The 24,386-nt window shown below is 40.2% G+C and overlaps 10 non-coding genes across 10 annotated transcripts in view; all 10 read right to left on the reverse strand.

Annotated features, from left to right (window-relative positions):
- trnas-cga (transfer RNA serine (anticodon CGA)) overlaps positions 1-71 on the reverse strand; it is an 82-nt gene extending 11 nt beyond the window's left edge. The window contains exon 1 of the tRNA in view: positions 1-71. This exon is cut by the window's left edge and continues 11 nt beyond it. This is a non-coding gene — a tRNA (tRNA-Ser).
- A 683-nt stretch (positions 72-754) lies between these two features.
- Positions 755-836, reverse strand: trnas-aga (transfer RNA serine (anticodon AGA)). Its single transcript has one exon. It is a non-coding gene; the product is annotated as a tRNA-Ser (tRNA).
- Positions 837-2,860: 2,024 nt separating this feature from the next.
- Positions 2,861-2,932, reverse strand: trnag-ucc (transfer RNA glycine (anticodon UCC)). The gene has a single exon. It is a non-coding gene; the product is annotated as a tRNA-Gly (tRNA).
- Positions 2,933-5,724: 2,792 nt separating this feature from the next.
- On the reverse strand, positions 5,725-5,796 carry trnaa-ugc (transfer RNA alanine (anticodon UGC)). Its single transcript has one exon. It is a non-coding gene; the product is annotated as a tRNA-Ala (tRNA).
- A 1,524-nt stretch (positions 5,797-7,320) lies between these two features.
- On the reverse strand, positions 7,321-7,392 carry trnag-ucc (transfer RNA glycine (anticodon UCC)). Its single transcript has one exon. It is a non-coding gene; the product is annotated as a tRNA-Gly (tRNA).
- A 3,295-nt stretch (positions 7,393-10,687) lies between these two features.
- On the reverse strand, positions 10,688-10,769 carry trnas-aga (transfer RNA serine (anticodon AGA)). The gene has a single exon. It is a non-coding gene; the product is annotated as a tRNA-Ser (tRNA).
- An 804-nt stretch (positions 10,770-11,573) lies between these two features.
- trnas-aga (transfer RNA serine (anticodon AGA)) lies at positions 11,574-11,655 on the reverse strand. Its single transcript has one exon. It is a non-coding gene; the product is annotated as a tRNA-Ser (tRNA).
- Positions 11,656-12,121: 466 nt separating this feature from the next.
- Positions 12,122-12,193, reverse strand: trnaa-ugc (transfer RNA alanine (anticodon UGC)). The gene has a single exon. It is a non-coding gene; the product is annotated as a tRNA-Ala (tRNA).
- A 929-nt stretch (positions 12,194-13,122) lies between these two features.
- trnas-aga (transfer RNA serine (anticodon AGA)) lies at positions 13,123-13,204 on the reverse strand. The gene has a single exon. It is a non-coding gene; the product is annotated as a tRNA-Ser (tRNA).
- A 353-nt stretch (positions 13,205-13,557) lies between these two features.
- On the reverse strand, positions 13,558-13,629 carry trnaa-ugc (transfer RNA alanine (anticodon UGC)). The gene has a single exon. It is a non-coding gene; the product is annotated as a tRNA-Ala (tRNA).
- Between the last annotated feature and the right edge of the window lie 10,757 nt (positions 13,630-24,386).

Raw genomic sequence — 24,386 nt, forward strand, 5'->3', positions numbered from 1 at the left:
GGATTCGAACCTACGCGGGGAGACCCCAATGGATTTCGAGTCCATCGCCTTAACCACTCGGCCACAACAACCTTTGCCACCATATGATTGGCATCTGCAGTCTGCCAACCCATGGTGACGAATGTGGCTCATTAGCATTTTATCATAAACTTAAACTGTCATAAGTTTATCACAAGTTAAATTAGTGATTAACAAGTGAGTACACCTGGCGGTAGACTACTTATATGTTTTATACAGTAACCTTTGTGTACACTGGAACAGGTGCAGATGATACAATGATGTGTAACAAATGGGGGAGGGGAGGGGGGCTTGTTATTCATGCTTCTTATACATATTTTTCATTCTTATAAATACTCAACGATAGGTTGTACCAGCGTCAGGTTCAAAAGTTTGGCCGACTTTGTTTCCATTCAACGCCGGAGCTGAGAGCGTCAAGAGTCAGAGTATAAAGGAGCACGCTGTCCTCCGTTTCCATCATCCCTCTCTGTTCCATCGCACTTATGTATTTAGGTCATTTAGAAACGAGATTTAGAACAATGATGCAGCTAAAAAAAAAAAGCTGTGATTCAACTGACAAAATGCAGGTTAAGTAAGGAGCTTCACGAGTGATGATTTGAATCATAGAAGTTCAGGGGGCAGCCCTGTAATCAGACATTAACTCTCAGTGATTTTATCTTTGTAATTGAGAATATGACATTCCTCAAGTCTAAGTAGCATCTGTGGCTTTTGACCGCCACAGTTCAAAACTGTCTGACGTTGTCGGCAGGATTCGAACCTGCGCGGGGAAACCCCAATGGATTTCTAGTCCATCGCCTTAACCACTCGGCCACGACAACCTACAAAACAAACTCATTCCCTCTTTTCCATTAACATGGAGAATTTTCTCAGTGATTGAGAAACACAGTGCTATTACTAACAACGCCAAAGCTAATGTATAGAACATTGGTTGTTCTATAAAGTGAAAATGTACAATTTTAAAAAATATATATATTCTGGTGCTCTATGACTGCAGAAAAAAAGGAAAGTTTCCTTAAACTTTCTAAAAGAATTAATCATAAAATAAGACATTGGATTTCCAATTCACCAATTTAATCTTTAAGTTACAACACTCCTGTATCCTGTATGTGAAGCCTGAGCATGAACCTGTTTTTTCTCAACTTACACCTGTTAACCATCATGACAGCTACACATCTCTGACAGCAAAACAAGCAAAGTACTATTCCTACAGAACATATGAACTATGCTTCTACTGTAAACACAGCTTGGGAACGAAACATCTGCGATGGCCAGGAATCAAACCCGAGTCAACTGCTTGGAAGGCAGTGTAGTATAGAATTGTTCTAGATAGGTTTATTCATGTTCATCGAGTCGTGTGTGATAATTTACCAGGAGCTTTTGACACCAGAAGGGCCTCAACACAGTTGGGGCATTCTCTCCCAAGGAGATTTGATGTTATTTGACTAAAAGCTAGGCTATGCATTTTCACATCATTGTAAACCACTATTATTAAAAAACAACACAGGTTGTCGTACACTCAAACATTAGCAAGAAGAAAAGTGGAACAAATATGCTCACTGATGAAGTAAACTCTATGTCCTGAAGAATAAATTTAGAGGATTAGAATTGATTTTTTAATTTAAATAAAACCAAATATTTTTTTCTAGAGCAGCAACAGTAATGTTTACAACAGCAAAGTCACTATATAAACTCAATAATATCTCACTGAAAACAAAAATAACATGTCAATAAAATAAATAATATTTCTGACATCAAAGTACTGAGTGGAGTTTAGAAAGAATGAAGAACACAGACATCAGTCAGTATCAGTCAATAATCCTGTCCTCTGTCCTCCTCTTTCTGATGCTGATGTGATTCACTGCTGCAGGTACTGCTGGTAGAGGGAGGGGGGGCTGGTTTAGGAGGGGGGCCGCCGTCTCAGCCAGTAGATAAGTTTACAAGAACTTGACTAGTTTTAAGACATGTGGCAAACTAAGCTAAACAGTTAGACTACATACAGACAGCTTTGATTTTAAGTTATTCATAACAATTCGCTATTAGCCTAACTAGAGCACTGTGTTTGTATAAAACATACTGGTGGTGGATGGGAGACTGCAGGCAAAGCAACATACCCTTATCAGCGTTTTACTCATGAAGGTTTTATTGCACTTAGGAGAAATGAGCATTGCTGTCGTCAACTTGAGTAAAACTTTCTTTCACTTCACAGGATCATTCAGGATCTTCTACACATTGGTTCTACTAAACCTGTCATTAACTATCACCTCATCTTCATGCACACCTCCACTTTGTTTTTCCTGCCTTTGTGATTCAGCATCTGACATTTCTAAAGTCTCAATAGCATCTGTTAGTAGAGAACTCTTTACATTACTTTTGAATTCCACAGCTTAAAACAGTCTGGTGTTGTCAGCAGGATCTGAACGTAGGCAGGGAGACACCAGTGGATTCCAAGTCCATCATCTTAACCACTCGGCCACAACAACTACCTTAACGCTTTCAGTTTCCTTTTGTGATTACATCAACCTGTATTAGTCTTGATAAAATGAGTAAAGGAGTTAAACCTTTCACAAAGAAAGTTTGCCAATTGAACTTAAATGACTTAAACACTAATAATAGCCGTGATGTCCTCAACAATGCTCTAGACATAATTACAGGAAGAAGACAGAGATTATCCTCCAAACATTCTGCAGTAGCTTCATGTTAGGACTTGAACTTACCTTGTGGAGTTTACATGTACAATCTTACTAAACTCAATACAACAGTCCTGCAATACATTATGATGCTCTACCACAGAGCTAGCAACCTCTCAAATGATTTTGAACAGTGCAGGTGTAAAAGATTGAACTGCGATGGCCGGGAATCGAACCCGGGTCAACTGCTTGGAAGGCAGCTATGCTCACCACTATACCACCATCGCTGTGGAAAAGGAAAAATTTGCTGCCAACTCAGCAGTTTACATCAGCATAAGAATCTACTGGGAGAGGGGGAGGAGAGTGAGTGGAGGAGGAGCTGAAGAGAGGAAGAGGGAGGTACGAAGAGAAGAAAAGAGAAGAGAAGAGAAGAAAAAATGTGGAGAAACACTGCTATTACTAACTCAAGACTAGGCCTGGGTATCGGTACTTGATACCTTTAAGGCATCGACCGAAATAAGCCAGTACCAAGTTGTATCAAAACTTCTCCAGTCAAATGATGCCTGCATTCAATGCTTTTTGTACCCAGATCTAGAAAAAAATGAGTATTTGTATGGTTTTGCCCCAAGCGTGTGTGGTGATAATGCTTCATTGTACAGTTTTGTACAGTTATTTAATAAATATTTCAATAATTTGAACACTTTCAAATTGTATATGTGTAAAAATAATTTGGATGGGGAGGGGTGGTGGCATTTTACGCAACTGAATGCTTCCATTCACATGATGGGTATCGAATGCAGTAGAAAAAAAAAGGTATCGAATGAAGTATTCCATTGGTATCGGTATCATTTTAAGGGTACTGGTATTGTATTGTCATTTTCAGGGTAAAGGTATTGTATTTTTTTTTAAAAATACCCTGCCCCACTCAACACCAAAGCTTGTGTATAGGTCACCAGTTGTTCTACATAGTGGAACAGTGGGATTTTTTTTTTTGGTTCTCTAAGACCACAGAACAAGGAAAGTTTCCTTAAATAGTCCGAAACAATTAATCATAGAATAAAACAATGAATGTCCAGCTCATCAGTTTAACCTCTAAACTACAACACTCCTGTTCTATAGGAAGCCTGAACATGAGCCTGTAGTTTGTCGACATATACCTGTTAACCATCATGATAGAGCCACACATCTCTGACAGCAAAACAAGAGCACAAGCAAAGTTCCTACAGAATATACATATGGACTGTACATTACTGTAAACACAGCTTGGTAAGACAGCATCCAAAATGGCTGGGAATCAAACTCAAGTCAACTGCTTGGAAGGGAGCTATGTTCACCACTATACCACCATTGCCCTGGAAGAAAAAAGATTTTTCTGCAGAGTCAGCTGTTTGTGTCAGAGGGGAAGGAGGGGAAAGAAGGAGAGGGAGTGAGGAGAGAAAGAGGGAGGTACACATCAGGATCTAGTTTCTATGTCTTTTCTGATGGTCTTATTCTATAGTGGGATGTTTATACTTTTCCATTCTCCTCACACAAATACAAGCTTTGTATACAAGTGTGTATATTTATTTTACTTCTGTGTGAAGTGCTTTGATCTTTACATATTCTTACAATGACTGTCAGGCTACAGTTTACTATTGGTGGTGATGTATATAAAAACATATGTTATATTAACATATAATTTAAGATATATAAGACCTGCTGGATCAGTTTCATTTTCACTATTGCAATCTATAAGCCCTTTTCATACGATATTTAAAAGTCTTTGACTTGTATATCTAAATAAAGATGTACACAAGTCTTATATAGGGTAGGGTACCTAACTTTGATACTTTTATGGCACCGACCAAATTGCTTCGATACTACTGAGCATCAAAAATATTCTTGTCATTCGGTACCAAATTTCGATACCTAGCAGGAGCTGACCTGTCCGGAACATCCGGCTGTAGCTTCTCAACATAAACAGCAATGGCAGAGGCAGCAGCAGCATCTACAGTGGTATCATCAGAAACAGGAGGTTGGACCAAAACACATCATCTCCAGGTAAGACAAGATGACGCTGTTTTAAAATATCAAAGGCTATAATACTGGTCACACAGAGACTGCTTCACTACATTAGCTGCTGTTTGACCAGCCACCGAACCATCGCTGTTTTGATGTAAAACAATAGGCAGTATTATTATCTTTAATATTTTAATACAGCTTCATCTCGTCTTACCTGCAGGTTACGTGTTTTGGTCCAAACTCCTGTTACTGATGAAGCTGCTGTAGACACTGCCGCTGCCTCCACTTGCTATGTTTTGAGCTGTTAACCAGACTAGCATTAACAGACAATATACTGCACAAAACAACTGTCATAAAGCAAAGTCATAAAATCATTTATGCTAATGTTAACTAACTATACAGAGACAGTCAATACACTTTATCTTTAAACCTAACCAATGTTAAAACTAGCAAGCTGTGCTGGTTGCGGTCTTCTTCCATATTACCAAATCTATTGGGATGTTTATCACTGCAGACATGAGGCCATACTCTGTTGTGGAAAACAAAGGGTTTAAAAATATGGTGAAAGTGCTGAAGTGACGACAACCACCCTGATAAGAATCTGTTGTTGGAGTGTCAAATGCATACAAGTCACATGTGTTGGTCCATCAGTACTACACTACAGTACAACATTTACACAATCACCTCATAAACAACTTCACAGATGGAAAGGCCAGTGTTACTTTTCAGTTTTGGTGTATGACTGTCTCAATAGAGATCTGATAGGTAATGAAAGACAAGCCAGCATGTTGCAGATATGATACATCACCAGAAGAGAAGAAGATGATACAGTTTAACCCAAAGTGTCACATCAACATCACCTCCAAATCAAAAACACTAATGTCTTTGTTTTACCCAGCGAGAACAAGTTTCTGTGTCCTTTTTTTATACACTTTTCAATTATTTTTTTCTGTCTCCTTCATGCAAATACACAAGCTGCGACATACAAATTGTGTGTGTATGCCTCTTTGCAGTGTGAAGTACTCTCTAAGATGATGTAATGTGATCAATACAAGTTAGTTGTCACCATAAAGCTTGTTGGAGATGCCGGGGATTGAACCCGGGGCCTCATACATGCAAAGCATGCGCTCTACCACTGAGCTACATCCCCTGTGGCTACAGTAGATAAAGACAGCAGAGATATGAGAAGAGATTGATCATTTCAGGGCCTATGGGAGTCACCAGTCTGACATCAACAGGGGTGTGAACTGCAATAAAAGTGATTTGGAGAAATATCAGAACATTGTAATTCGTTAGCTGTTTCTAATGATCACAGTTCAGCAATTCAGCAGACAGAACATGAAATTAATCATTGTCAGAAGGATTTGAACCTATGCAGGGAATGTGTTTAGCAGGGGGCCGCCGTCTCAGCCAGTAGATAAGTTTACAAGAATTTGACTAGTTTTAAGACATGTGGCAAACTAAGCTAAACAGTTAGACTACATACAGATTGCTTTGATTTTAAGTTATTCATAACAATTCGCTATTAGCCTAACTAGAGCACTGTGTTTGTATAAAACATACTGGTGGTGGATGGGAGACTGCAGGCAAAGCAACATACCCTTATCAGCGTTTTACTCATGAAGGTTTTATTGCACTTAGGAGAAATGAGCATTGCTGTCGTCAACTTGAGTAAAACTTTCTTTCACTTCACCTGGTTCACTGTGTCCTGCTGCTGTCTGGCCACCAAAACCACAATTTTAAACCCAGCAGTGGGTTACTTTAACAGTTTATCTATTAACTTTTGCTGATACAATAATGTTGAAGATAAACAATAGATAAACTCAGATTAATTGAGAATCTGTTATAATTAAGATATATGTACACAAGAGGCCTAGTTCTGATCTTTATGAAGGAAACCCTAACATACACAGTTTATGACTGGTTTAGTAGAACTAAATCACACATGAGTTTTCACCTATCACCTCATCTTCTCGCACACCTCCACTTTGTTTTTCCTGCCTTTGTGATTCAGCATCTGACATTTCTAAAGTCTCAATAGCATCTGTTAGTAGAGAACTCTTTACATTACTTTTGAATTCCACAGCTTAAAACAGTCTGGTGTTGTCAGCAGGATCTGAACGTAGGCAGGGAGACACCAGTGGATTCCAAGTCCATCATCTTAACCACTCGGCCACAACAACTACCTTAACGCTTTCAGTTTCCTTTTGTGATTACATCAACCTGTATTAGTCTTGATAAAATGAGTAAAGGAGTTAAACTCTTCACAGAGAAAGTTTGTCAATTGAACTTAAATGACTTAAACACTAATAATAGCCGTGATGTCCTCAACAATGCTCTAGACATAATTACAGGAAGAAGACAGAGATTATCCTCCAAACATTCTGCAGTGGCTTCATGTTAGGACTTGAACTTACTTTGTGGAGTTTACATGTACAATCTTACTGAACTCAATACAACAGTCCTGCAATACATTATGATGCTCTACCACAGAGCTAGCAACCTCTGAAATGATTTTGAACAGCGCAGGTGTAAAAGATTATCTTCATACTACTTACTTTTACTGTACAACTCAAAATGAGCTGAGAAAAACCTGTTTTTCTGACCAGACTGATGAAAACACACATCTGAATAATAAAATCTAAAAGTAACAAGCACAAAAAACTGAAAGAACTGCGATGGCCGGGAATCGAACCCGGGTCAACTGCTTGGAAGGCAGCTATGCTCACCACTATACCACCATCGCTGTGGAAAAGGAGGAATTTGCTGCCAACTCAGCAGTTTACATCAGCATAAGAATCTACTGGGAGAGGGGGAGGAGAGTGAGTGGAGGAGGAGCAGAAGAGAGGAAGAGGGAGGTACACAGAGAAGAGAAGAGAAGAGAAGAGAAGAGAAGAGAAGAGAAGAGAAGAGAAGAGAAGAGAAGAGAAGAGAAGAGAAAACACTGGACGGCGCACAGTGGTACAACAATTTGTTTGAACTTCCAACCTGTGCACCATGCGTGCTGAGCTGGGCACCAAATTACCACACAGATGGGTCTGCTGGAACTTTCATTATCATGCGTTCGTTCTTACTCAGACCGCATGTTAATGCCAGGTTTAAACAGGATGATTCAGAATCTGACATTCCTAAAGTCTCAGTAGTGTTTTCTACAAACTGCTCTTGACTGACACAACTCAAAAAACAGTCAAACGTTGTCAGCAGGATTCAGAACTATATGGGGAGACCCCAATGGATTCCTAGTCCATTCCCTTAACCACTCAGCCACGACAACCCACAAGAGGTGCTCCTTCCACCTTTTCCACAAATGTGGAGAAGCACAGTGCTATTTCTAACTCAAAACTAGGCCTGGGTATCGGTACTCAATACCTTTAAGGCATCGACCGAAATAAGCCAGTACCAAGTAGTATCAAAATTTCTCCAATCAAATGATGCCTGCGTTCAATGTTGAATGAGTATTTGTATGGTTTTGCTGGCAGCTAATCACCCCAAGCGTGTGTGGTGATAATGCTCCATTGTACAGTTAATTAATATATATTTCAATAATTTGAACACTTTCAAATTGTATTTGTGTAAAAATCATTTGGATGGGGAGGGGTGGTGGCATTTTACATTTTTATTCCCTGCCTTTGCTTGTGCATTGCTGCATTTCTTGGTGCACTAAGACAGTGCCCATTCAAAATGTGCCTGTTTGAAACGGGCCGATTTCTCAATACCTAGAGAGAACAGTGCCCCTCCCCTAAATGCCTCTCGTGCAGACCATCGGTTGACACTACAATATACTGATGTTCCCTAAACGCCTCACAGGCAGGCTACCAGTAGACACTATAATTTACTCATGTTCCCTAAATGCCTAATATGCAGCATATCGATAGATGCTACAAATTACCAAAGCTCCCTAAACACCTCACATGCGGAATATTTGAAGACTACAATTTTGAGTTGAGCTGAAGTTGATCGGATGTACTGTAGTGCCCGTTGTGCCTGAGACATCCTGCACTATGACTTGAACATACTTACAAAGTTCCCGAGTGCAAGGAGCGGGAATAGATTTTAACTCTCTGAAATTTTTCAATTCATTCTCTATGGTAGTTCTCACCACTCTGGATGTGATCCCATCTCTGACCACAATGTGGGTTGCAACGGCAGAGTGGCACTGTCTGTATTCCTGCTCCTTGAATCCACGTGCAGAAGAAGCAGTAGTAACGTTGTTTATGAGGTATTTTTATATTTTTCTGAATGTGCCTGAAACATCCATCACTAAGTCTTGCACATACACGCCAAGTTTCATTCACAGTAATATTATACCCATTCAGCGGCAGTGTGTTTTAAAACATTTAAAACATTAAAACACAGTGTAACCAGAGCTGTTACTAAACCTGTCTGACCGCAGCTCTACAGCACTGCTCTGCGATTTAACGTTTTAAAACTTAGAACTCAAGATTTTACCAGCTGACAACCACAGGAACAGAGAGCCAGAGAGTTGAAGAGCTGCAGGGCAAGATGTGAGGAGGATTTCTGTTGTTTGTGTGGCTGCCAGCAGCTCTTCATCCCATGGACAGTCACAGACGGAGAGATTTCCTCCAGCAGGTTAGCACCACTGTTAACTGCCGAAGCTAAAACTGTCTCGGTCAGCATATATTTGAAAATAAGCGCAGGGCTAGGGGAGGTGGGCGTTAACATTCTACCATTTATACAAATTTCATGACGTAGAGACCCCCCAAATGGTTGACTCTACATCAGCATTGGCCCAGTCTTTTCAGGGCTGATTTTAAACAGCAGATGACAGGTTGAGCCATTTTCAACCCATGAATTGATTGATTTTTATGAATTTGGTGTCAATGTCAATATTAACAGCAGCACTGATGTGTTTTATCAACAGTGCAGTCATATAATTTAGTTTACAGCTCAAAAAACATGTTTTAGTGTGCAGTACCTCTTTAACTACAGTGTTTCCCATACATTCATTTATTTGTGGCGGCCCACCACAAATTGATTTTCTATTTTTGGATTGCACATCCCGCTCTTGCGCTCTCTCTCTCTCTCTCTCTCTCTCAAATACACTCCCAAACAGATGCAGACGCATCTGCACCATGACTCGTTCTCCCCGCACTGCACACAAACACCCTCCTCTGAGCTTTTATCCTGCAGTCACGTCACGCCATCTACACTTGAGAGGGACATTCACGCTATCTCCACTTATAAACTTAAACCCTGTGTCTAGACAGCAAAGGCAGTATGAGCAGCACATCAGCAGAGCAGCAGCAGCACGAAGTTCTCCGTTTGTGTGTCTACACTGGAGGTGTTCAGGTGCAGTGTTGAGCGTAGGTCACCCACGTGTTGGAGGTGTTCAGAGCCCAATACACATGACTGTAGTGACATGCGTAAAATGGAGGTAAATAGACTTGAAGCGTAAATGAATGTTTCAGGTCACAGTTACGCCTGTGAGTCATGGCTGAGATGCAAGCCTGCACGGAGCTGGGGCAGACAGCTGCATAGATTAAAATGAGAGCGTATCTGGTGCACTTTGTATGGCAAAGCGTGTGAGACTTCAAGGTGCATTCAAGTGCATCTTGTAAACTCAGAAATTTATACTCGAAAGGAGATTCCAATAGATTCCAATCTTCAAAATTCCATAAAATAATCATCAAATTGTTAGCAGCTGTTATCAGCAAACCTCAGCATATTCTTGCACAATCACTCTATAGGTATTTCTGTGATGATTTTCCATGTTGTTTTACTGCAACATTTTTAATAACTAAATGCTTAAGTCACAACAATATTCCATTCTTCTCTACATGGACACATTTTGAAAGAACAAAGAACAATCTTATCCAATTGTCATCAGCTCCAGTATCTGAGCAAGTAGCACAGGTCCAGTCCAACATCTAGAATGACTCATTTGAAAGCAACCAGATTCACTGTTTCATTCTTGAAGGCATTTCACTACTCATCAAGAGGTGCCCCCTACGGTTCTCCTGGCTGGTAGTTTCTGTCTCCTCAGAATTCCATTAGGCAGCGCGTGAACAAGATTAAGGCATCGTTGTCGGCAGGATTCGAACCTGCGCGGGGAGACCCCAATGGATTTCTAGTCCATCGCCTTAACCACTCGGCCACGACAACCACCCTGATAAGAACCTGTTGTTGGGATGTCAAATGCATGCATGTCACATGTGTTGGTCCACCAATACTATGCTAGAGTACTACATTTACATAATCACCTCACACCAAACAATTTCACAGATGGTTTTGAAAGGCCAGTGTTACTTATCAGTTTTAGTGTATGACTGTCTCAATAGAGATCTGGTAATAAACGACAAGCCAGCATGTTACAGATATGTCACATCACCAGAAGAGAAAATGATGATACGGTTTAACTCAAAGTTCTGTACCTAATGTTTACTCTCGGATAATATCTTTGAGCAGCTGTTTTACAGTGCTGTCTGTAACTGTGTATTCAAACAAACTGTCCTTATCATGTCAAGCAATCACAATGCAGGTATGTCACATCAACCTCATCACCACCAAATCAAAAACACTATTGTCTTTGTTTTACCCAGCGAGAAACAAGTTTCTGTGTCCTTTTTTTTATTACACTTTTCTATTATTTTTTGTCTCCTTCATGCAAATACACAAGCTGCAACATACAAATTGTGTGTGCATATGCCTCTTCGCAGTGTGAGGTATTGTCTAAGATGACGTAATGTGATCACTACAAGTTTGTTGTCATCATAAAACCTGTTGGAGATGCTGGCGATTGAACCCAAGGCCTCATACATGCAAAGCATCACTCATTTGAAAGCGACCAGATTCACTGTTTCATTCTTGAAGGCATTCCACTACTCATCAAGAGGTGCCCCCTACGGTTCTCCTGGCTGGTGGCTTCTCAGAATTCCATCAGGCAGTGTGTGAACAAGATTAAGGCATCGTTGTCGGCAGGATTCGAACCTGCGCGGGGAGACCCCAATGGATTTCTAGTCCATCGCCTTAACCACTCGGCCACGACAACCACCCTGATATGAAACTGTTGTTGGGGTGTCAAAAGCATATGTGTCACACGTGGTGTTCCACCAATACCACACTACAGTACAACATTCATATCATCGCCTCACAGACAGTTTGTAAGGGCAGTATTACTCTTCAGTTTTGGTGTATGACTGTGTCTCGATAGAGATCTGACAGGTAATAAAAGAAAAGCAACCATGTCACGGATATGTCACATCACCATCACCTACAAATAAAAAACACTATTGTCTTTGTTTAACTTAGTGAGAAGTATTCCACAAGTTTCTCTGTCCTGTCTTATTACGCTTTTCTATTAGGGAGTGTTCTCAATGTTCCATCCCATTCATACACAAGCTCTAATATACAAATTGCACGTGCATATTTTTTCAGTGTGAAGCCTTTTGATTTTTTGTCTCTGCTGAGGTGATGTGATGTGATGTCTACAAGTTTGTTGTCATCATAAAACCTGTTGGAGATGCCGGGGATTGAACCCGGGGCCTCATACATGCAAAGCATGCGCTCTACCACTGAGCTACATCCCCTGTGGGTACAGCAGATAAAGACAGCAGAGATATGAGAAGAGATTGAACAAAGGGATGTAGCACAACTTAGGCTGGATATCTACTTCACTGTAAAGGGGATACACTATGACTACAGCAGCTACATGTGTAGGCCCTGAAACCACAACGTAGGCTACACTACAAATGATCCAAAAGTCCAGAACCCCAAAAATTCTGTTTGAAATCATGTCAAACTAAAACGAGCAGCAAACCTTCACAACGACAAAGTAAAACCAGCAAATGTTTGGCAGTTTGCCCTATTGATTACTTAAGCAAAGAAAAGGATTTTCTGTTGATCATTTCAGGGCCTATGGGAGTCATCAGTCTGACATCAGCAGGGGTGTGAACTGCAATAAAAGTGATTTGGAAGGAGCATCAGGAGAACATTGTAATTCGTTAGCTGTTTCTAATGATCACACTGAATTCAGCAGACAGAACATGACATTAATCATTGTCAGAAGGATTTAAACCTATGCAGGGAGATCCCTACGATTTCTAGTCTTTTGCCATAACCATTCGACACAACAACCTACATGATTGACACCTGCTGTCTGCCCCACCAGTGAAGAATGAGACAATGAAGTGAGTGCACCTAGCAGTGGGTTACTTTAGCATTTTATATATATATATATATATATATATATATATATATATATATATATATATATATATATATATATATACACACACACACACACACACACACACACACACACACAGGTGCAGATGATACAATGACGTGTAACAATGAATGATAAAATCAGACTTATTGACAATGTGCTACAATTAAGACATATTTAAGTCTAATATTAATGAAGGAAATCCTTGGATCAACTTGGAGGGTGTGACTGGTTTATCATGCTTCTTATTTATACATATACTTTTGACTGCAACAGCTCAAAATAGCCTGCCGTTGTCGGCAGGATTCGAACCTGCGCGGGGAGACCCCAATGGATTTCTAGTCCATCGCCTTAACCACTCGGCCACGACAACTACTCTATCAACATGCTTTTGTTGGGTTGTGAAATGTATACATTTGACACCTATACCTCACTATAGTATAACCTTAATTTGATAATCTCACAAACAACTTCACAGTGCATTAAGTGTGACAGCTTTCTGTTTGTATGAGCATTACTCATCCATTTTGGTTTAAGAATGTTTACTTATTAAGAAATGTTTAACCAGTCTGTGTGCCGGTCTTTATTTTCTGTCCCACTTACACACACACAGAAGTTTTGACATGCAAAGCGCACATGCTTGCTTCTTTTTAGTGTCAACTACTTTGATCTTTACAAACTCTTGCAACTGACAACCACACCACATGTTGTCAACACAAAACTTATTGGAGATGCCGGGGATTGAACCCGGGGCCTCATACATGCAAAGCATGCGCTCTACCACTGAGCTACATCCCCTGTGGGGAGTTTGGAGGTGACAGTAGACACTGACATCAGAGTTAAGGGAGGAATGAACAAGGAGAAGTACTTTAAGTTAGTGGTAACTAATTAATAGCAGTATCAAACACTGTAGAACCTGTCCTGCAAAAAAACTAAAGTTTTAAAGAAGTAAACAGATATGAGTAGGGAGGATGGCATTGTTTGAAGCTGAAGTGTTTTTTATGAGCACGCTCTGAACAATCCATCACATAAAAACATTGTCGGAAGGAAATCCTGCGCGGGGAGACCCCAATGGGTTTCTAGTACACCGCCACAAGATGGCAGTGGTTCACATTCCTCTAAAAGTCAACCCACCACTAATACATGCACATTCATTTACAGCAGATGAAAACAAGAAGAAAGGGGACGGGAGGGGACGAAAGGAGACGGGTGTATGATGAAGTGTACCTCACAGATCTGTAGAGTGACGAAGTTACGAGTCTCCCAGGCCTCTTCTCTTAAACAAATTTAGAGCCATCCTCCAGAAGTCTTCCTCGTGTTGCCATTACTGCAGAACTTGCACATGTAAAAGAAGATAAATGGGAAATAAGCACAATGTCAACCAGTTCACTGGTAATGATGCATTTTTATTGCGGACTCAGGGGCTTTTCTTTATGACTATGTGCCCATATGCTGATGTAGAAGATGTGGAAAAACAGTTATTTGCTCTTAGGGGGCTTGCAAACTTTCTATCACAATTAATGAACATGGCCTATATTAAACCTTCAAAGCTTCTTTCTTATCCCAAGCCTTCCATTACAACAACAAAGTGGGCCTTAACCCTAGTCCAGTGAGCAGCAGAGTAAACACATACAGGAGATAACAGGCTGAAATAAGCATGAGCAAATATTAGCTCGCTAACTTTCAAGCTAGTTCGCTAGCTTCCACGCAGTGTTAACTTACCTGCTTGCAAGCTCTGGTTTTTACACACAGGCTTAGCCTTTCGAAAGGGCCGCCACTAGTCGGTTGTTTTGGCTGTAAAATTAATGTTTTATTTGTTTTATTTAGTTGACTTTCGACGCCGTTACTTTTTAATTAACACAAGCGTGGAAATGTGTGCGCGGTATGGATGTATTGTAAGAGCTGGATACCGGACTGAAAACGGCGCCCATTCAGTACTATAGGAACTACTCGACTGGCGCATACGCCTAAAGAAGTTTCTAGCCTCGGGTTTGCTTCCGCGTTGTGCGGCCCACTGAATATGCGCAGTTGTGTTTCCCCGCTGGCCCCGCCCACGAGCTCCTGCGCGGCCCAAAGACTTTACATTGTGATGACGTCACGTGTTTTTAAATCGCTTTTCTCGGCTCGAGGAAAGTTTTACAAACATAAAACCTCCATGGATCAAAAGTTCATAATAGAAAGAGTCATAATTGACGTTGTTTGCAGTTCGAGGCGTCCTGTCAACAGTTTTACAGACGTCTCTTTTACAATGGTGGTTTATGGGGAAAATCCTTTTTGGGCCGCAGGGGGATTTTTCGCTGCAATACCGCGAGTGGCCACAGGGAAAAATTGGCTGCAAGGCTGCGCGGCGACGCCCTATCCAGCTCTTATTATAGCCTACATCCATGGTGCTCGGGGTCAATTTTTTTTTCCTGGGAAGGCGAGGTCATGACCCGCCCTACACTGCCACTGATTGGCTAGTACTCGTTGCTTTCGTTGGTTGGGTTGGTTAGGTGTAGACATAGGGTGTAGACTTTTATACAGTCTATGGGTGTAGACCATAGGTGTAGACATGAGAACTGAGATTGGTTAGGATAGGCATGTCAGGGTAAACCAATCAGAGGCAGAGTAGGGCGGGTTAAGACTTCGCTGTCCTAGGAAAAAATATTTTGCCTCCGCTTTCTACCTGTCCAAATCTGAGCAACAATCACCGTAATTTGGCAAGAATTACAACCTCCAATTTAAATTTATGAGGCACTTTGAAAGGGCTGAAAACACTGAGGTTCAATTATCTTAACCTCTAATCTTGTAGTGCAATCACGCTTCAATGGGCACAGGTTTGTGTTCATAAACACAATGTTATGTCCTCTCCTGACACACTCCCATAGGATGGTGGTCTTCACCCATCCACCAATGCTGGTGTTGGCAATATGATTCCAGATGTAAACCCTTGTTTCGCCTGGAGAATCAGAGAAAAACAGTAAGCTTGTGGTGAGAACACTCCCTTACTGCCAAACACCTGGACAGCAAGCAGCTGGCTGCAAGTCTAGTTTCACTGAGGGGAGCGCTGATGCTGAGGACGCTCCAATAACTTTGCGTGTCTGTTGACAATTTCAAAAGCAAGGATGATAGTGCATCACATGGAGTTTGTAGCTAATAGCAGGATCATTTTATTTGTTTATTAAAGCTACATCCTCAGTGTTGCACAATCTGTCTCTCCACATGATGTTTCAGCTCCAGTGTGCCGGCTGACCACAGTGATCCAGCTGTTGTTAAACCACTGTGTCTTTCCACCGAGGAATTTGACTGAATGTTTCCAGCGTCTCAATGAGAGGGGTCAAGGGCCCGAGGAAGAAGCAATCCAACCCCCTTAACTGACATCATTACCTTCTTCTCCACCCTTTCTCTCACATGTGGCCAAAAATCAGATAACTTGTTTTTGTTTGGTCTTCACCATGGCTAAGCAACGCGACACAGAGTCTGCTGCCCTGGTGAGAGCAGAAAGCAGCATTTTTTATTAGCTGGACAGACTGAGCAGAGGAGAAAATACAGAGTGAGGGCAACATCTGGCACAGATCAGATGTAGAAAACGGAGGACAGAGTTGTTTCAATTTTCTGGAATGAAAGCTCACAAAACAGCTTCACTTGAAATGACATTGCAAAATTATTAGCTCTGAGAGTTTTGGGAGAGGGGTTTGAAAAACATTACCTCACTTTAGGAAAGTACACCCAGATGAGCAACATGAATGCACGAATGCCTGGCCAGCTGAGAAACTTTATGTAACATACCTTGTACCAACACCAGCTGCCACATTCTTAAGAATACACTGCTTGGTGGAACCCAAGTCCTGCGTGGCCAGCTGCTACTTTGTAAGAACCCTCCCTTTGTATCTCCACCTGACTAATTATGTAAATTACCAAGGTACACACTGTATGGCTATGGAGAGGAAACCTCTGCTTTTAATTATTCAGCTTGGCTAACAGTGGGCCACAAACAGTCTGCCAGCCAGCCAGCATGGGCTTAACCATGAATTATGGATGAAGTAGAGAGACCTGTGGCAGGAGCAGCAGTACATGGAGATGGACCAAATCACTCAGTCTCTTTTTTCTTTTTCCCAAAATTATAACATGCAAAGTCGTGACATGCTTAAACCATAATGTTGGCCTTTTACACATCTGAAACGAGTTTCAATGAATGCGTATGTCACAGCTTAAGGAATTTCCCATAAAGAAAGTACTGTGGTTTCCCAACACTATTAATTCATAGCTTCTTAAATTAATGTACATGACTTTTCTTACCCCCAAAGGAACAAGTCCCACAACCGCTCAAGAAAAAAACAACTACCATGTTACTGTCATGCTGTGTTGCTTTATAGCCAGTAATAGAGACTTCAGATGTAAGGTAAGTTCATTTATTTATACAGCACATTCCATACAGAGTGGCAGCTCAAAGTGCTTTACATATTGCATGATAAAATAAGTAATGGTGTTCACATGGAACATGACAAACGTGGTTATTCATACCCCTGTATACATGACCATAACAGTATCCAGGTTTCTGATCATCTATGTGCAGGTGTGTCTTGATTAAGTTACCTGAACAGTTGAGTATGAACACACTTCTGGTTGTGTGAGCTCTGCTGTTTTTATTACTCTGCAGGATTCACCACTGAGCTGGATTTAGCTACTCTAACAGCTTCTCTCTTCATGATGGAACCCAAGAGTGACAATATGATCGATCTGAGCATCTCTTTTATTTCAGCATGTTAGTCACTATTACATCATTTACTGTTATATCTTTGTTTTACTGACTAACCACTGAGTACCTTGAGTTGACGACACCTCTAAAAATGGCACAGGATGATCAGAAATCTGGATAAGGTGATTACATGCCACAGTATCCTGGTTTCTATCAGAATACTCCATTTAGCATATCGAGGGTACTCAAAACCAGGATAAGGGCTAATCCAGGTTGTTACATGTGCAACACATAATCAAAATACTCCAAATCTCAGATTATAACCAGGATAGTGGTGCACATTACACATAGTGTACTAATGTGTAGTGTACTACACATAGTACTGTGTTAAACTTCCTAAATTGGTTTAACAGCTTAAAGCATTTTGTTGGCTTGGAGAAACAGGAAATGTGTTAGATCTGTATGTTCTGGTCCTGTTTTTATTGCATAAAAGCAATTCTTCCATGAATAATACATACTTAATTCCAAAAACATCTGCTGTAGTCAAGCTACACTTAATGGTAAATACATTTACATTAAATGTATGGAGACTCAAAGTGTTCTGTTTTAAATGAATGAAAAAGAGATGATGAAATGAATAACAATTTCAGTAAAAACAGACAAAATATATAATATAACGTGAAATAGTAAAATAATTCAATCAATTTTGAAAACTCAGCTCCTTATTATGAAATGTGATTATTTCCTGCCTCTTCTCAAAACAAAGAGTTTATTGCAGGTTATTTTATTAAAGTACAGCAATTTTTATTTCAAAATGTCCTTTCACTGTTTTAGTTCATAAGGCCTCCTTCATAAGTCTCTGTCTGTCAATCAAGAAAAACCAGGACAGAGCCGCTCACTCAGACCAAAGCAACAGCCAATCACATGACAGGCTCTGCCCTGTTGAAAAGTGCCATTATGGTATGAAATGGTCTTTGGAGAAAATTACATTGTGAAATAAAAACAGACTTTGGTAAAGAACATTTGGAAATAAAACGTGCTGGAATTGAATAACAATAATCTGCTGACCTGACAAGCTGAGTTTGAAAGATCTGTTGAATTATTTCACAATTTAACGATTATATTACAGTTTTGGTCTGCATTTGTTAATAGATTTATTTATTTCACAATCTCTTTTCTCTTTTTCTAAATGTATTTAATATCGAACAATTTGGGCTCTTTGTCTTAGTGTTGATTAGTGTGTGATTTATACAGCAGTCAGGCTGCCAGCAGATGATGTTTTTTAGGTTGACCGACCCTGTTAGACACTACAGCTCAGTTCCCACTCATAGCTACAACCTGCATCAAAAACAGCTTCCCCCACACTACTACTGTATGTATACTCTATGTGGACACTAAATTCATTCAACAGAGTCCTTCATAACAGTTTCCACATCTTTGCACAATGTACAGTACGCTACTGTGGATGTGCATCATGTGTCCATGTGGGTGAGCTGTGCTGACCGGGCTGTACCATGAGTGAATTCCACCATTTGTGGCTATGTAGTCATTAGACTTGGACTTGACTGCTTTCCACATAACTGGCCAATATCTGGGTTGACAGTCTGAGCCGTCCTTAGGTTGATCATATGACCTGTTCCTGTCTGCTGCACTCCAGAGACTACTCAAAAAAGCACCAAAGCTCAGAAAACCGAATGTTGTGATCCTGTTTGTGAATCACTAGCAACAGACTGGCAATCCTAAAACTAATCTATAAGGAACCTTCGTAAGGACAACAAGAGCCAAGAATACTGTTTTCTTTTCATCTGAAAGCCTTCTAATTTGGCTGGTGGAAGATTCAAGTGTTGTCTGTGTCTGGCCACAATAGGTTTGGCTAAGTTACAATTAAGTTACAACCATGACCTTCTCCAGTCTTCTCTTGCCAGGGAAACAGCTCAGCAAGAAGTTTCTGATCTTTACCAAACCCCAAACATTTCCTTTACTCAAAAGAGTTCTCTTTTAGTGTTGTAGTGTACCATTCAAGAATTATGGCTCCATTTGTATTTGTCTCACTACAAATTATGTAAAAATGTTTCATGGACTTAAAGGTTGTCTTATAATCTGACCTGTACTGCTGCTATGTATCAGTAGAAGTACAGGAAAGTAGCTTATCATGCTTATGTTTGACATTTATCTTAGGCAGAATGAGAACTTTATCTTTCAGTGAAGAGCCAGCTGATGAGACATTTGTGAAAAGGGCATTTCCAGGACTGGCATGAGTGACGGCAGAGAGGGATGAGAAGGGGAGAATGATGAGAGGATGGATGGATGCATCAAGAGGAGGAGGAGCGAAGGAGTGAGGTAGTGCTTCTAAATCTGCATAATCCCCCTGACAACAAGGACGGATGTGCAGGGCGGAATGAGTGCGATGGTACGGACCACCCTGGATCTGGCAACCCAACAGACAGAGAGTCAGCAGCAGAGAGGCAGGGCCGCCACTGTGTTGTTGACAAGATCTGACAGTGACAGAGCAGCTGTGGAGCCAGACAGTTGAATTTTTGTGAACATACACACACAGTCTTACACACAAACACAGGCAGAGGAGACAAGCTCACACAATCAGAGCTACTGAGACACAAACAATGCAAAAATAGATCCAGACAAACACTCACACACTGATAAAAAGATGCATTAGTGCACTTACACACCTAGCATTGTTCCAGACCTCTGAATCGCTGTCTGTATTTTAATTTTTCAGCAATATCTCCAGTGGGAAAAACTACTAAGCCAATCAGAGCATTGAAATATGGGACCAGAGCCAGAAAACTGAAAGGAGAAAAATTGCCACAAAAATGGCAATAAGTCTGTATGAGATCGATGCAGCTGCACAAGATATACGTCGGTCACTCATTACTCATTGGTTATGGCAAAATAACAACCCCACCTTAACAGAAACTGCTAAAAATAACTTGTAAGACTAGATAATGAAGTGAAACAAAATTGCTTATCACTACTGATTATCAGGCTGAAACACACCCACTCACTGGGGTTGTTTTGCTGTTAGAGCTTGACTGACAAATTGGCCGATATTTTAGTCAATATTGGCTTGTCACAGTTATATCGTTGTACTGGCATTTCTGGTGGCCATTTTTTTGTTTTCATATGATCCTATTTGAAAGTACAAATAAACAGGATCGTGAGTGTGGGGCTGGTGGTCAAAAATTAACAAAAAACTGCATAACTGATATGCTTGTGGTCATTTAGAAACAGTGTTCCAATTACATTGTTTGTCCACCAGATAGCACTGACTGACAATTCTTTGCACCTGCATTAATTGACTTTTTGACCACTTGGTGGGAGCTCTGTTATGTTCTCCACCAACTCCTGGGGGAACAATGTGTCTCTCTAGCTGCTAAATGCTCCACTATGCACAAACTAGTCGCTAATGTTGTCTGTCGTGTGGTCATGTAGCAGTCAGTGAGTTTATCTCAACTTTTTTTTGCTGAAAATGGAAATGAGATTGATGAGAACTGTGAGGGTAAAGAAAACAGACTGGTTTTGAACAGTAAAAACAGAAACACTAAGCTAAGAAAGATGATAAAATATTGTTATAGCTGAGGGGAGCTGAGGGCTGTTCAGTGAAAATTCTCTATGGTTTTATCATTATGTGAGACACCTTTCACATCACAGAGAGCTATTTGCAACTGAAAATGACCTTTGCGAGACAGATGAGGCTACTGATTGGTTAGCACAAAATAACCCCTACTGGTGTGTTTGTGAGGAGTTTTCTTTGACAGTCAGAACAGTAACCTTGACCCTCACAGCTACATGACCAAACTTAACCATTATCCCTAGAAATGGCCAAGGGAAAGAGAAAAAGGTCTCACTTTAATGACTTGTGTAATCTCAGGTTTCATTCTCACACTTATAGAAATACCAGAATACAGATTCGCACACTGTTTTGATCATCAGCTCAGAAAGCCATCTCTCACTTGTGTTTTCCTCTCCTCTTTTCTTGTTCTCATCTTGTTATCCCCTCCATTCTTTCATGTTTTCTCTTTTCCTCTGTCTGTTGCGTGCAAAGCCTCCTCCATCAACACAAGACCGACTTGTAAGCAACAAGCAGATTGTTTTCTGTTTTCTCTCTAATCTGCACAGCCTGCTGAGCTGTTACATTATTTATATGTTTGTCATTATTCTTCCTTTGTACTGTGGAGGCACATGCTTTTCCCAAATATTGTTCACTTGTCCATGTGACTTTGCTATGGCTGGAGTGGAATAACAGGCGTGGTTGGATAGATATTGATACACCATGGCATGTCTGCAGGGTCACAAAGGCAGAAAAGGTTGTGTATGGTGCAGAAATGGCACAGATGATTAATTCCATACACCCGTTTGCATTATATCAGACTAAAAGTATACCCAGCTGCATCACATTAGTCTGAAAAATGTTGTTTAAGCACAAAAAGGAGCACACTTTTTCTTCAGATAAAGCCAACATTTTGTTGAACACTTTACATCCACCCTGCTTTTTTTGTGAATATGTTTGGTTTATAGTTGATTTAAATGTATTTTTGTTGCAATTGCTGAAAGATATAGTAAATGTTCTGCCACAGTTGCTGCTCAAAAGTCTATGATTATCCATGAACCATGACCTTATTAAAAATTACTGTGTGTTATATCATTCTCACTGGCCCACGTCCAAACCGTCTCATATAATTTGTTGTTATTTCACAATAATCAGTTGCAGATGTGAATGTCTGGCCTCATCACAGGTCCCAGTAATCTTAGAAAAACAGAACCTAGAAAAAAACCCCTCTCTGACATACATTTTCCTTAATTCAATAGCACATGAGACTCACAGCATTTTTACACCTGTTTTTCATTTTACTCCCACAAAAGGATGACAAGCTAACAAAACCATGTGCGTGAGGTCACATTGTGATGTTCATGACATTATTGTGAACATTCTAGTGTTTCTAAAATCACATCAGGAGCAGAATCTAAATGGAACAAACTTTCTGTCAGTTAAATATGAAGCTACAGCCAGCAATTGATTATCTTAGCTTAGCTTAGCTTAGCTTAGCTTAGCATGAAGACTGGAAACAGGGGGAAACAAAAAAAAAAAAAAAATCCAGCACCTCTAAAGCCCACTAATGAACACCTTATATCTCATTTTGTTTAATCTGTACAAAGTGTGTGAAGTATACAAAGACTGTATGTATACTGTCTTTGTAACAGTTTCCACATCTTTGCACAATGTACAGTACGCTACTGTGGATGTGTATCATGTGTCCATGTGGCTGAGCTGTGCTGACCGTGCTGTACCATCAGTAAATTCCATCAGTTATGGCTATGTAGTCATTAGACTTGGACTTGACTACTCTCCAAAGTGTGTGAAGTGTACAAAGACATGTTTGTACAGTTTTACATGTGTGTGTGTGTGTTTTATGCTAAGAGAAACTAGCTCCAGCTTCATATTTAACAGACAGACATGAGAGTGGTATCAATTTTCTCGTCTAAGTCTAGACAACAAAGCGAATAAGCTAATTTCCTAAGATGTCAGACTATTCCTTTACACTAAAGCCAAATAAACATTTATACTTACATTTCTATATATAAACACATCTAAACTGATTATAGATGTCAGCATAAATACTTGTGCAATGTCATTTAGTCTAGTATTGACCTATTTTCTGCAACACAAGTAAAATATCAGCATATATTGTGACATAAATTACCTCTCCAGTACAGTAATGTTGTGTGATGTCACTTGACTCAAAAGAAGAAGTGGATCTGCTAAGCAAACAAGTGAAATAATCTCACCTGGCTTGGCCTGAACAACATGTTAACTTGGACATTTTTTATGTTGGTATCCAACCATAGCTGTTTCCAGAGGCTGCTGAAAGCAGGCACTTGTAATTAGCAAGGATTTAATATACTGAAGAAATTTATGGGGTCAGTCTGGAATTTAATTGTACCAGGATCACATCCATCCTGCAATAGGTCATCCCACACACACAGATACACAGGCACACACACACATACACATCATTGTACTATAGCAGTCTTTCAACCCTGTCTTTTTCATGCAGTGAGAATTATAACGTGTCTAAACTGGCCATTCCAAACATCCCAGTCAGAGTCATACTCATTTAAGGAAAGGACCCATCAACTTAATGTCTGCCAAACTCAGTAGTAAAATGTCGTAACTATCATTTCCCCAAATGCAAAGCATTTTTCAGGCTAACATTATGTAAACTCAAACAGGAACAGGAACAACTGCGCTACTCCTGACACATCTGACAGCTTTAAAATGTCAGTTCACCCAAATTACAAAAAGATATATTTGCTCACTTAACTTCACTGGTGTGTTTTCTCCATTGTAATTACATACATATGACACCAGATGAGATATCATTTATGAATTGTTTTAATACAATTTTGACCACCACAAACAACTTTCACTACTGTATTCTGGTGGTGCGAGAATCTAAACTTTGAAAAATAAAACCAAAACTGTCTGTATTGCTTTAGAGGTAAAGCACACTGTAAGTAAAAAAAAATTGTTTTTTTGTCATTTGAATGAACCGACCATTTAAGCCTTCAATTCTACACATACAGTAGGGTGCCTTTTTAAAGCACAAGGTGGTCCATTTTGGGTCAGATATATAACCTACAGCACATGCTGTTATGGTTTAAAACACATTAAACTGCTTAACTGTGGTGCCTCCAGAGATCTCAGTTTCATGGTTTGAATCAAAGCGAGGCGAAGTTCACCTGGTTACGTATGTTGGTTCAGGGTCACACTATACCGCTTACATCCAATAGTTTCTCTCAGGGGCGTACAAGCCCCCGTGGAGAGAATGGTATATGATTGCTGTGGGAAACTAAACTC

Source organism: Thunnus thynnus, chromosome 21 (assembly GCF_963924715.1).
Source record: "Thunnus thynnus chromosome 21, fThuThy2.1, whole genome shotgun sequence".
In the NCBI taxonomy this organism is placed as follows: Eukaryota; Metazoa; Chordata; class Actinopteri; order Scombriformes; family Scombridae; genus Thunnus; species Thunnus thynnus.